A 14,175-nucleotide genomic window follows, 5' to 3' on the forward strand; every position below is an offset into this window, starting at 1 on the left:
TACATAGATATCATGTCGGCAATAGTCGCTCAGTGAGCCTGTTCGTTTGGGGGTGGTATATGTAGTAGTTCTGCGGTGGTGAGTGTTGCTTAAACGCAACATCTCTGCCATTCTGGGGCACGAACGCGGCACCGCAATCAGTAATCAAGTCTTCGGGAGCATCGTGACGGAGGACGATGGATCCGACCAAAAACTTCGCTACATCAGCCGCTGTTCACGGCAGGTCCTGGTATAGTGACGAGCAATCTCAGCAAGTTTAAGCAAGTAGTGGGAGTGTTCGGCTGTATCCCAAATGTCCGGATGTTGGGTAGTCATGAAAGGTCTCCCTATTTTCATTACGTAGGTCAGCCGGAACAACCAGTAGCCAAGACCTCGCACCCGCTGCGAAGTTCTTATTGTATAACACATTGTTGCGAAGGTGTAAGCGGGTAGAACACGCAAGGTGTTTGGAATAGTGCCTTCTTGACCTTCCAGGTGGGCGAATACTTCACAGAGTTCAGTGTCGTGTCGCTGCCACGCTGCCATATCGACCATGCTTATGGCTCCTAAAAAAAGCGTTTTCATACTCGTCGTTTTGACCGTCAGATGCTGATTCTATAGGGGCTCTTGAGAGGCAGTCGGCATCTGTGTGCCTGCGACCGGCCTTATAAGCTATTGTAGCATCGAATTCTCGTAATCGAACGGCCCACCGTGCAAGTCGCCCTGAAGGGTCTCAGAGTGCTGAGCCAACATAAAGAGTGATAGTCGGTAACCACCTGAAGTGGGCGTCCTTACAAATAGGGTCTGAACTTGGCAATCGCCCAAACTACTGCGAGACATTCTTTTTCAGTGGTCGAGTAGTTAGTCTATGCGTTCGTTAGTCTATGTCCGACTTGCGCAAGCGATTACACGTTCGGTCTCATTCTGTTTTTGAATGAGCACAGCTCCGAGGCCCTTGTTACTGGCGTTTGTATGAACTTCTGTCTCGGCGTCATGGTCAAATTGCCCAAGTACAGGGGAGGTCTGTATGCTCTGTTTGAGGCCATCGAATGCACGCTGCTGTTCATCCGACCACTGGAAGGCGACGTTCTCATTCGTGAGATGAGTAAGTGGTGCAGCGACATGAGAAAAATTGGGAACAAAGCGTTATAGTAAGAGCAGAGGCCCAGAAACCTCCGCACGGCGTTCTTGTTCGATGGTGTGGGGAAGGAAGCGACGGCGGCTGTTTTACGGGACCTGGACGGACACCTGCGCTGCTGACGACATGGTCAAGAAACTTCAGTTCATTGTAAGCAAACTGACTCTTTGTTGGCTTCAGAGTGAAGCCTGCGCTTCTTATAGCTTGTAGTACTGCTTTCAGGCGAAGATAATCACAGAACGTGCTTGGGAAGATTACAACATCGTCAAGGTAGACCAGGCAAGTTTGCCACTTGAGTCCGATCAAGACGGTGTCCATAACGCGCTGAAAGGTTGCTGGGGAGGTACAGGGGCCGAACGGCATCACTTTAAAATCATTCAGACTATCCGGGGTGATATAAGTAGTCTTCTCTAGGTCGCGCTTATCAACTTCGATTTGCCGGTAACCACGTTTCAGATCGATGGATGAAAAGTAATCGGCATGTCATAGATGATCAAGCGCGTCATGTGTAAATAAAGTTTTTCATTCATTCAACACAGAATCGAAGAGTGCCATCCTTTTTCTTGACTAGTACCACTGGAGCTGCCCATGGGCAGTGCAAGGGTTGGATTATATCATCGGCCAGCATTTCGTGCATTTGATTCCGAATAAATTCGTCTTCTTTGAAAGAAACCCGGTAAGGCGACTGACAAACATGGTGAGCAGCGTCATCGGTAATTATTCTGTGTTTGGCAATGATCGTCTGGCAAGCTCCGGATGAAGAAGCAGTCGTGAAATTCCGCAAGCTGCGCTATCAGTTTGGCTCTTTCGCTCACAAAGAGGATTTGGTGCAATGCTTACACCCAAAGGTGCACCGTTCTGCTGCGAAGGAAGGAAGAGGAAGCACCTTCGGACATGGCAACAACTTGAATACTCTCGATGGTACCAAGAGCCGTGCCGTTCGTAAAGTGCTGTAGAGTGCCGCGAAGGTTGGTGACAATGACGTGTGCGCAGCCAGTATACCTTGAGAAACGCCAAGGCCCCGTTCAAGAAGCAGCTGAGCACTTCCTTCCAGTAGGACCTCGCCATAAGCAACATGGTCGGACGTGACAGGGAGAAACACGCCAGACTGAGTGGTTAAAGTCACGTGCTCAGCCAAGACGCGTGCAGTGCAAACTTGAGGCTTTCTTTGCGCCAATGTATATCGGTCGATTGAGTTGATTACAGCACTACAATCGCTCAAAAAATCTATGCCGAGAATAATGTCTCTGAAAGAATTCGATACTACAACGAAGGTGACCGGGCACATGTCGTTAATCTCAATACGAGCAGTGCGTCTGCCGATTGGTCTCACAAGATGGCTTTCAGCGATTCTGATATCAGGGCCATCCCATTGCTTCATTACCTTGTGAAGTCGACGGCATAGCTTCCCACTTATAATAGAATAGTCTGCACCGATGTCAACGAGTGCCGTCGGGTCGTATCCGTCGATCACATCAGTATTATTGTACACTGTTCCGGGAGGGTCGTTGCAAGCACCGTCGGGAAGTTTGGCGGGACGTTTGGCGGGAAGTTCGGCACGGATTTCGTCGGGTTCGTCACCGGAAATGTCATTGGTTCGCGTGGGGGAGTTGGGCGATGCACGTGGAGGCTTTTAACAGGAACGGTTTCGGCAACGCCACCTCCAAACGTCGCCAGGCTTAGTTTTCCCGACGAGAAAAGAGGCTTTCCCGCCGATTGCTGCGAAGAAAAGAATCGTACCGGCGAGCGGAGGCGAGCCAAGGTCGTGACGGGAAGACCGGTCGGGTGTTGGTGAACGGCGCAGATACTCCGCGATGTCACGGTACTGCTCGCCTAACTCCATGCGGGGAGCATTCCACTGGAAGCCGCGAAGACCGAACTCGCGTTAAGGGCAGCGACGGTAGACGTGGCCTGCTTCTCCGCAGTGGAAGCATAGCGAGCGTTGGTCGTTTGTCCTCCACGTGTCGGCTTTGCGCATCCAGTGCTGCTGCAGACGAAGATCGTACGCAGGGATACGGGATTGTGTAGCTTGTAGATTGAGTGTGTAGGATACGGCGAGCAGGCGGTGGTGGTAGCTGCAGTGTTTGTAATCGGCATCTAGCCGAATGTTACCACTCTGTTGGCCACTATGGAATAAAAACATGGCGGCTTAACTAACAGGCTCGCTTCATCAGTGTCTCGCCCAATCTAATCAATCGGACCCCACCACAGTCTCCGGGAACACTAAGATGGTGTCAGCAGTGCTCTTTTATCTCATGTGAGTACCACTACATCAAGAGTCAGTCCGTCCAATCACCCATCAGCAACAAGCGGCTACCGGCAAGCGTAGCCATGGCACATGTGCTTCCTGCCTTCCCAAGTTTTGACCTGCGCGCTACCGACGACAACAATATTGGTCACAAATGGACGAAGTGGATAGAAAGGTTCGAAAACTTCTTTTAGCTTGCGATACCTCGGCAGATGCACGCAAAAAAGCGCTCCTTCTGCACTACGTCGGTGAAGAAGTCTACGACATATATCGCTCGCTCCCCGAGAGTGCTGCGCAAGGTGCGACGGCTACAAGCACGACCCAAACCATGCAGAGTACATCGACGCCAGAATACGAGTCCGCTCGAGCGAAGCCGAATGCATATTTTGCGCCGCGAGTGAACTCAACGTTTGCTATCTATAAATTTCGTCAAGCTCAGCAAGACGTTGCCGAGTCACTGGATGCCTTCTACGCGCGCCTCCGGCAGCTTTCTCGCCACTGTAACATCGAAAACGTCGACTCTGAAGTCAAGAAGCAAATCATTCTCGCCACAACGTCGTCTCGCCTACGAAAGTATGCCATGCTTCATTCCCTCACGTTACCGGACTTACTTAAGCAAGGAAGAATCCTCGAGGATGTCAAACAAGATGTGTCCGAAATCGAAAAGCGCGTCGATAACAATGCGGCGATGTTCACAGTACAAAAGGAAGGACAGCACCATGGCCAACACCCAAGAAATGAACGAAAGATGCCACGGCAGGCCTACACACCGCAGCGACCTCGTGTCTCGTCAGCAGATTGTCGCCACTGTGGCGGCAAGAGGCCTCACCAAGGCGGTCGATCCAGTTGTGCTGCATGGGGCAAGACTTGCAAGGCATGTAACAAGGTTGGTCATTTTGCACGATTCTGTCGCTCAATCACGCAGTGGACTGTGACAATGACTCAGACACACAGCCTGCAGTAAGAAGAGTTCAAGTACTAGAGAGCCTGCAGCCGCCTGTGACACCAGACCAAGCAGCGACGAGTACGTTTTTGTTGCCATGACTTCCCCTCAAGCAAGTTCATCTCCAGAGGCTATTGTCACTGTCAACAATGTGCAAGTCACTTTCGTAATCGACAAGGGTGCTACAGTGTCAATTGTTGGCGAAAATGACTTCAAGAGCTGTCGCCTAAATGTGAATCTCCAAGAAACATCCATCAGAGTGTTCCCATACAAATCAACGTCTCCACTTGAGTCTCCGTTACAATGAGATACAAAGATAAGTGCATTGAAGAAGACATTTTTGTCATTTCAGGAAACTGTGCACCACTCTTAAGCTTCACAGCAGCAACCAACCTGGGGCTTGTCCAGATCGCGTACCAAGTTTCTGACAATCCAGGTGATAAGTCAGTCTTGCAAGCAAAGCAAGAACCACTTGCACTCACTGAACCACCCAATGGTCCCTGGGAGGAAGTTTCGGTTGACTTTTGTGGTCCTTTCCCAGATGGAAAGTACGGTATGGTGGTAATAGATGACTTCTCGCGATACCCAGTAGTCCAAGTCACACATTCCACGAGTGCGAACAATGTGATCACCTTGCTGCGACGAGTGTCTTGTCAGTTCCGAATCCCTGTACAGGTAAAAACTGACAATGGACCACCATTTCAAGGCAGAGAGTTTGCTGCACTCTCGAGAGTTAGGATTTCGACACCAACGGATCACACCTTTGTGGCCTCAAGCTAATGGTGAAGCTGAACGGTTCATGAGAACATTGAAAAAGCATGTTCACACAAGTCAGCTTGAGAACACAGATTGGAAAGTAGACCTTGACACTTTCCTGTTGTCATACAGATCTTCCAAACATCTTACAACAGGAAGATCACCATATGAACTGCTGTTTGGCAGACCAATGAGGAATCTTCTGCCGTGCTACCCTGAAGCTCCTTCGCACAATGAAGACTTAACAAGGTTGAAAACAACCGCGCTCGAGAGAAAGGCATACAACAAACATCATGCTGACGCACGAAGACATACTCGACCACATCGCTTTTCTATCGGTCAACGAGTCCTGTGCAAGCGAGACGCGACAAGTTCACTCCATACTATGCTTCAGACCCTTATATTATTGTAAGCATTCATGGATCACAAATCAAGGCACGGGAGGAAAAAGAGCAATAACGCGCAACTCAAGTTTTTTCAAGGATGTCTCTGGCCTCAAACAAGCATCAGCCACAACACCACTCGACCGCGATGAGATCATAAATCCACCACCGGTAGTGAACCAGACTGCACCTCCTATATTGCACCCGCCTACACCACCCGCATTGCACCAGAGTTCTCCAACACGGCGCTATCCAGAGAGAAACAGAAAATCTCCACGTCATCTTTCTGACTTTGTGACTGTTTGCCAGCGAGAGACCTTTCTGGAGTGGTCTGGGACAGTGTGTGCACAAGGAGGGTAGTGTAGTGTTTGTAATCGGCATCTAGCCGAATGTTGCCACTCTGTTGGACACTATGGAATAAAAACATGGCGGCGTAACTAACAGGCTCGCTTGATCAGTGTCTCGCCCAATCTAATTAATCGGACCCCATCACAGTCTCCGGGAACACTAAGGTAGCTGCTGCGGCGACGGGCGACTAGCGACGGACGCGTATGTCTCGACGGGCTGATGAGGTGAAAAAGCAATGGAGCACTGTGGATAAAGGACACGTACTTTTTTTCGGACAGCGTCCGTGATGGCGCAGGATGCCGTACCATCAGCAGGTGGAAGCAGCTGCCGTATCTCCTTTATCTCGCGCAGGTTCGCGGTATCGAGAGAATCGACCGGAAAGCGAGCAGCTTAAAGGTTCGAAACTCTGGGACCTCCAGCAAGGCCTCCAGCAAGGCGTCGATAATGGTCCGCTCGAAGAACCAAGGCTTGCTCGGTGTTCGTCGCCACTGTTAGAAATTGTGCAACTGTAGTCAGCAGATCTAGAATAAGCCCACCGAAAATGTCACTCTTGACGCCTAGCATGGGTGCGCGCATCTCTTTTTCCTCGATGGCATGGGGGTCGACCCAGGCACCAAGACGTAAGACGTCTTGAGCAAACCTTGTCACTGTTTCATCAAGTCGTTGCACTTTTATTTGCAGAATCTGTTCTCCTCGTGGTCGCCGATATTGATTGCTCTTCCTTACAGACGTCGCAGGATGTAAGGAAGGCCTCGTGGTTCTCAGACCAGTGCCAAGCCGTGCTGTCCAGGCAAGACAGCGTTCGGCATTCTAGTCATTGTGGCGTGTCACACGTTCGTGCTGTTCAATCCAGTCCTCTACATCTTCGGAAGCATCACCATGGAACGTGGCAGCCGTACGAGGAGTCATTGTAGATATTACCACGGACGGAATGAAAAACGAGTACGCCTGCTGACATTGGGTTGTTGTATTCCGGGCCATTGTAAGTCGTGCAGAACCACAGTTTGGCAAAGACCAAATTGGGGAGGAAGCCCTTGAAGTTACCGGCTGGCACTTATGTCGGCCTTCTCTTCGAAGGGGCGGTGGCTGAGACTTGGGAGCGGACTCACAGTAGCGGACGTTGAGGGGCTGTGCTACATTTACCCCACACCTCCACCAGAATGTCATGGGTTATTTCGCTACACGGACGGCAGCTCAGAAGAAAAGAGTCAAAGGACGGGGCGGGGCGCTGAGGCGCAGGAGCCAGAGAACAGGAGCTCGACCAGGTAAAGCAGCGGCGGCCTAGAACGACGCGCACTCCGCGCGATCGTCCTCTTCTTCCCCTCCACGACTGACAGAGTTAGCACGGGTGACAGTATTTTTAGTATTTATTCATATTTCACAGCCTATATAATACAGCCCTAGCGACAGAGATAGTTAAGGAACACCGCTTATCGGCTAACAAATCTCACTAAGCACTCAATGTTTCGTTTTGACTTAGCCCAGTTCTGCCCCCTTAGAGATTAAGCTGTACTTTTGCCATGGCAAACCTGAAGGTCATCTGGCACCGCACATTTGACTTTTAATCGGAGCAATGGAGGTGTGTCCATGACGTCATACCACGTGACTCTCCTCCCGGAGTCATGAATATGCGGCCATGTTTAAAAGAAACACAACAAACCCTTGCGCAACTGAACTTCCGATCTTCATAACTATAGTTCCCGCCGATTTGAATCACAGCTAATACTGAGACCAGAAACATCTGAGCACGAGTCTATAGCCACTGAAGAATTAAAAACATGTGAGCGGTAGTAATGTCAGGAATGATCGTCGGCACGTGCACTAGTGTTACGAGGCTGCACTTTTGTAATTATCGCTTGACGAGAAACGCTCTCTTCGGTAACTGCGTTTTCGTGCAAAAAAGTTCGAGTATTGTGATGCTTCGTGATAAGAAAATGAAGTTCGCCAGTGCCATAAGTAGCCTACACTTGGTGTTTTGAGGTGGGTCAGTCTATTAGTGGCACATCCAGCGATGAGGATCCCTGGATTTCAGCCATCTCTGCTGCTGTGTTACTGTTCTTCTACGCTTGTTCCTTGCTTACCGCAAGCAAAATCGAGAGGCTCAATGTTGCGGCCAGTTATTCATCCTTGTTCGTTTATGTAGATGTTTTCCGAAAAGGCTTATTCTTGAGTTCTTTCAAACTCATGAGAAATATGACTGGATTCTAAGCTTTAAATATTCAATGAAACTGCGAATGAATTGCTTTTACTGGCACTCAGCTCGCTCGGCTAGAGCTTATACAACACGACAACTGCATTGCTGGTGTAACGTGTCGTGCTTCACTTTGTCCCTGGACAGGCGGTGGTTACGCTGGCCAGGCGAGCGTCGCTTAGGATGACGGTAAGTTCCGGCACCACCAGAGACTCTTCGCATGCACACGTGTTAGAGGAGCTCACGTGTGCGAGCGTATCCACTTGCACTTGGCAGCAAACTGATATTTTACGTGGAAGCACAGCATTCAGCCTAGTAGTAGTAGTGCCTGAGCGTTATATCCGACTCGGTAATACATGATGGGAACATTGTTCATTCGAATGATGTCACAATGACCTGCCTGTATTATCTTGCACACCTGTTTACAACAGGGTACAGAACTGAAACCTCTGCCTGACATTTGCATAACAAGTAGATAAAGATCTCTTTTTCACCGTAACATTCAATGAGCAGAAGTGTTTCAGTAGCTTATTTGGTTTATCCCTAAAAAAAATATATTTTGTGTATTGTGCAGCAAATTCGTTTTTATGAATGTGTTTTTGTGTTAGATTTGTCGGTTTTTTCTAAAAATTTGCGTCTGTAGTAAACCTTCATTGAAATAAGGGCAAATTTAAATGCTTGTAGATACGAAACAACACAATATCACATCCAAAATTAGAAGACGCTTAAGTTTCGCCTTTAAGAGTTCAATGCGATTGCCGCGTTGTCCTTAAACCTTAGCGCTTTGAAGACGCTGGATAGATGAATCTATAAGGCTTTAAAACGGGCGGCGGCTCGTGCCATCTGTTGTGGCAGCGCCGTACGATCGAAAGAATTTTCAATTGGTCGCCCCATCGCAGGTAAGCAAAGCGGAAATCATCTTTGATGTCGCTTAACTGTTACCTCAGTAATTAGTTTCATTCTAATGACGCATCTAAAAACTAGCCGACAGTAATAAGGCAATGCATACATTAGGTGTAACTTTATTCGAAGAGAAGGAATGCGATTTTGTGGCGGAATGGTTACGTTCTCGGCTGGCAATCCAAAGAGGCTGTGTTCGACTACGCGGTTTTCCGCAAAACTTTTATTGTTTCTTTACTCTCCTGATTTCGCGTTACAACGACAACGCCGACACCGGCTTTTCTGCGACACGGGGTCCTTAACGATACCGCGTTAAAATGTTTGTGCTGTAGCTTGTTACTTGTTTTTTAATAATGGCGTAAAAGCAGTTAGGTCTCTAACGTTGCCTGAAAATGCTCACCTCTCTTTGTCGGGAGGTCTTACGCGTCGCCTTTGATTTCAGCCAGCATTCTTCACCGCCCTGATTGGCTTTGCTTTCTTCCTCGGCGTGGTGCAGGTGAGAGCGATCACGAAGAGTTAACTGATGTTCGCAAAAGACGCTCTCAAATGTAAGTATAAAAGAAACAAGTAATAAAGATCCGAACAGTCTGCTGCCGAACACTGCAAACAAAATTACACTCTTTCCATCGCTATACTCGCATCCTCTAGAAACGCTGCATTGCGTTACTCATGAGGGCTTCGGATGCGTGCAGGAAGTAGCACCGCACCCATTAAAAGCGTTCATCAGTACCTCAGTGCACCTGTGCACACTGTCAACACTTTTCTTGAAACTGTTGCAGGAGGGCGCCTTTAAGTTGCGATTTTTTCTTATAGCGAAGTCCCCCAAGAGAACAAGCGCAAGGCAATGCTTTTCACATAAAAAGAGAGCGGTCGAGAAACCATACATTTTGCCTAATTAATATCTACTCTCCTCGCTTTCATGTTTTTTAATGCATTCAGCCCTCAACGTTTGTCAAAACAACTCAATGAGAGCACTTTTATATGCTTCATTTAGTCCACTAGTAAGGTAGTCAAGCATTGGTATGTCTTGAAGCACCTCATTAGCACTGCAGAAATGTGCACATGCTAAGGACATACACTTACAAGATAGAAGGCTTAATGGAAAGGAGCAGTCGCAATACGCTTTTTACGCCTTAACGGGCTTAGGACTACCTTGCTGTTTTTTTATTTAAATGTTTTAGCACATATGTTTCTCGACTGAAGTACTTTCGTGAGATCTCTTTCTAAAGTCGAGACTAACTCATATGCAACACAATTTTTCGCTGTAGAAAACGACGAGGCAGTGCCTTATAATATAATAATGCTTATTGGCCTTCAGTGTATTTGGAGTTTGATACCATTGTGAACTAGATGCAAGGCCAGCCCGATTGTACTGGTTTGTGCAAATACAGAAAAGAGCTCATTATGTTCATTAATGGCTTAAGGTGGAGCCTCTGTCGCCCTTGGGGAAGTTTTAATATGTGGAAGCCATCGGTGACTGGTTATTTATAAAATCTTCACATGTAAGACATTGTATCGACGGCAGGCAAAAAGTAGAAAGAAGTGTTTTCATGGCAGACAACTGTAGCACCTTGTCGTTTCATTTAGCGATGAGGCTGCAGGGCTCGCCAGCCAAAATTTATTGGCACGACACGCAATGCTAACAAGCTAACACGAGGATCGCTGTTCTCTTGAAGGTTTTATTTATTTATTTATTTATTTTGTGCTTGCTTGTCTTTTTCTCCATGTCTCTACAGCTCTTGATCATCAAGGAGGTCAACAAATACTACGAAACCTTGATATTGGATTCATACCAGCACACGTATCAGCCGACCCGCGGATTTACCGTTGACAGTGCAGACCCTGGAATGATGGCACACCCGATACCAGTTGCGTCCAGGAAGAATATGTCCGAGGAGAAGCCCGACGCCCAGAAACCGAAAGCCCATCACAGAGACTGACATCATCACACTATCGCTGTGGGCCGCGTTGGCACTCGCAGGATTGGTCGGCCGACGCAACCGCAGTTTCTTGGTGAACACTTACAGGCTGTAGTACTTCATAGAATAGAAAAGATCATCAAACCTCGATCAGGTACTTATTTGCCATCCACTGACGATACGTTATGACGCATATACTTTTGAACCGTTTCACTCCTTTCCAAAGCAACGTGACGTTTTTAATTGGCGAGTGGGCGCGCAATTAGCATCATCATCATCAGCCTGACTATACTCACTGCAGGGCGAAGGCATCTCCCATATTTCTTCACTTAACCCGGATCTGTGCTCGCTGCATCCACTTGACCCCTGCGAACTTCTTAACCTCATAAGCCCACCTAAATTTCTGGTGCCCCCTGCTACGCTTTCCTTCCCTTGGAATTCCGTTTGTTACCCTAAGCGACCATCGGTTATCCTCTCTTCGCACTACATGTCCTGCCCATGCCCATTTCTTTTTCTTAATTTCCACCAGAATGTCGGTAACTTGAGTTATTTCTCTGACCCACTCTGCAGGCTTCCTATCTCTTTGTTACCCCTACCATTTTTCTTTCCATAGCCCTCTGGGTTGTTCTGAACTTAAGTAGAACTCTCTTGGTTAGCCTCCACGTTTCAGTCCCATAGGTGAGTACAGATAAGATGCAACTGTTGTATACTTTCCTCTTGAGCGATACCGGTAAGCTGCTAGTCATAATCTGTGAGGGCTTGCCAAATGCGCTCCATCCCAATCTTATTCTTCTTGTTATTTCCTTTTCATGGTCCGGATCTCCGGTTACTACCTGTCCTAAGTAGACATATTTGCCCACTACTCTCAGTACTTCGCTACCTAATGTAAACTGCTGTTTCTTCCCGAGGCTGTTGAACATTACCTTAGTCTTCTGCATATTGATTTTCAAGCCTACCTTTCTACTTTTCCTGTCTAGGTCACCAATCATTATTTGCAGTTCATCCCCAGAGTTGCTTAGCAAGGCAATGTCATCAGCCAATCACCGATTACTGAGGTATTCTTCATCTAGCCTTATCCCTAACTGCTCTCATTCCAAGTCTCTGAATACTTCCTCTAAGCAAGCTGTGAATAGCACTGGGGAGATTGTGTCTCCTTGCCTAACACCTTTCTTTATGGGAATTTTGTTACTTTCTTTGTGCAGAACTATGGTTGCTGTGCAGCCACTATATATATATATCTTCCAGCACCTTCACGTACGGCTCGTCTACCCCCTGATTTCGCAATGACTGCATCACCGCCGAGGTTTCAACTAAGTCAAATGTTTTTTCGTAATCAATGAATGCTGTGTATAAGGGCTGGTTATACTCCGAGCATTTTTCTATCACCTGATTGATGGTATGGATATGATCGATAGTAGAGTACCGTTTCCGAAGACCTGCTTGATCCTTTGCTTGATTGCAGTCTAAGGTTGTCCTGATTCTATTAGCGATTACCTTAGTAAATACCTTATACGTAACAGACAGTAAGCTGATTGGTCTGTAATGTTTAAGGTCCTTAGAGTCCACTTTCTTGTGAATGAGGATAATGTTTGCGTTCTTCCATGGTTCCGGTACCGTCGCTGACACCAGGCACTGCGTATACAGGGTGGTCAGTTTTTCTAACACGATATCCCCCCCGTCCTTCAGCAAATCTATAGTTATCTGATCCTCTCCAGCTGATTTCCACTTTTTAATATTTTCTGAAGCTTTCTTGACCTCGTCCATCGTCACTGGTGGAACGTCTGACTGTTTTTCTCTACCACCAATCTCATTACGGTCCTGATTTCTTAGGCTACTGTAGAGATCTGTATAGAACTGCTTGGCTACTTTTACTATCTTGTCCATATTCGCAATGACGTTGCCCGCCTTGTCCCTTATCGCATACATCTGGTTCTTGCCTATGCAAAATTTCTTCTTTACCGCTTTAAGGCTTCCCCTGTTCTTTACAGCATGCTCACTTTTATCCATGTTATACTTCCTTATATCGGCCACTTTGCGTTTATTGATTAGCTTTGATATCTCGGCCAATTCAATCTGGTCTGTTGGATTGGAAGCTTTCATACTGTGGCGTTTCTTAATCAAATATTTCGTCTCCTTAGACAGCTTACCAGTATCCTCTCTAACTATAATACCGCCTACTTCTACCGCGCACTCAGTAATGATATCTCTGAAATTATTGTTCCTTGCCTCTAGGGTAATGTCGCCATCCTCAGTTAGAGGTGAAAACCTATTCTGTAGCGAGATCCTGAACTCTTCTGCCCTCCCTCTCACCGCTAATTCATTGATGGGTTTCTTTCTTACTAATCTGTTGCGTTCTTTCTTCAGATTTAGGCTAATTCGGGACCTCACCATCCTGTGGTCACTGCATCGCACTTTCCCGATTACCTCTACATCTTGCATAATGGCGGAGGTTGAACACATTATGAAGTCAATTTCATTTTAGTCTCCCCGTTAGGACTTTTCCATGTCCATTTCCGGTTCTTCCGTTTGCTGAAGAAGGTATTCATGATTCTTAAGTTATTGCGCTCTGCACACTCAACTAGTAACTCTCCCCTGCTATTCCTAGAACCAATGCCATAGTCACCTACTGCCTGGTCTCCTGCCTCCTTTTTCCCTACCTTGGCATTGAAGTCCCGCATTAGTACAGTATACTGCGTCTTTACTTTTCGCATTGCCGATTCTAAATCTTCGTAGAAACTTTCAACTGCCTGGTCATCATAACTACATGTGGGTGCATAGGCCTGCATAACCTTCAGCTTATATCGCTTATTAAGCCTAATTACGATGCCTGCCACCCTCTCATTAATACCATAGAATTCATCCACATTACCCGCTATATACTTATTGACAAGGAAACCTACTCCTAGTTGTCGCCTCTCTCGTAAGCCTCGATAACACAGTACATGCCCATTCTTCAGTACAGTATATGCCTCATTGGGCCTCCTAACCTCACTAAGCCCTATGATATCCCATTTCATACCCTCTAGCTCTTCTAACAGCACTGCTAAACTAGCTTCACTAGATAGGGTTCTAGCGTTAAACGTTGCCAGGGTCAGTTTCCAATGGCGGCCTGTCCAGCGGAGCCAGGCTTTCTTAGCACCCCCTGCTGCGTCACAGGTCGGACCGCCGCCGTGGTCAGTTGTCCCGCAGCCGCTGGTGACTGAAGGCCGGGGTTTTATGGAGCTTATCATAGGAGGTTGCGGCCAATTACTGCACCAGGGTGGCCAACTCCTGTTCTGGTGAGGGAGTGCGTTGCCGGAGGTGTTCACCGGCATCGGGTCGCACCCCAAACCTGTTTATGCAATTCCATCGACACGCGGATTTGTTTTTT

The 14,175-nt window shown here is 47.5% G+C and overlaps 1 pseudogene; it reads left to right on the forward strand.

Moving 5' to 3' along the window:
• Nucleotides 1–3,448: 3,448 nt before the first annotated feature.
• On the forward strand, nt 3,449–10,826 carry LOC146193861 (uncharacterized; annotated as a pseudogene).
• The last annotated feature ends 3,349 nt before the right edge of the window (nt 10,827–14,175 follow it).

The sequence above is a fragment of the Amblyomma maculatum genome, chromosome 4 (assembly GCF_055883805.1).
Source record: "Amblyomma maculatum isolate TAMU_Amacu chromosome 4, ASM5588380v1, whole genome shotgun sequence".
In the NCBI taxonomy this organism is placed as follows: Eukaryota; Metazoa; Arthropoda; class Arachnida; order Ixodida; family Ixodidae; genus Amblyomma; species Amblyomma maculatum.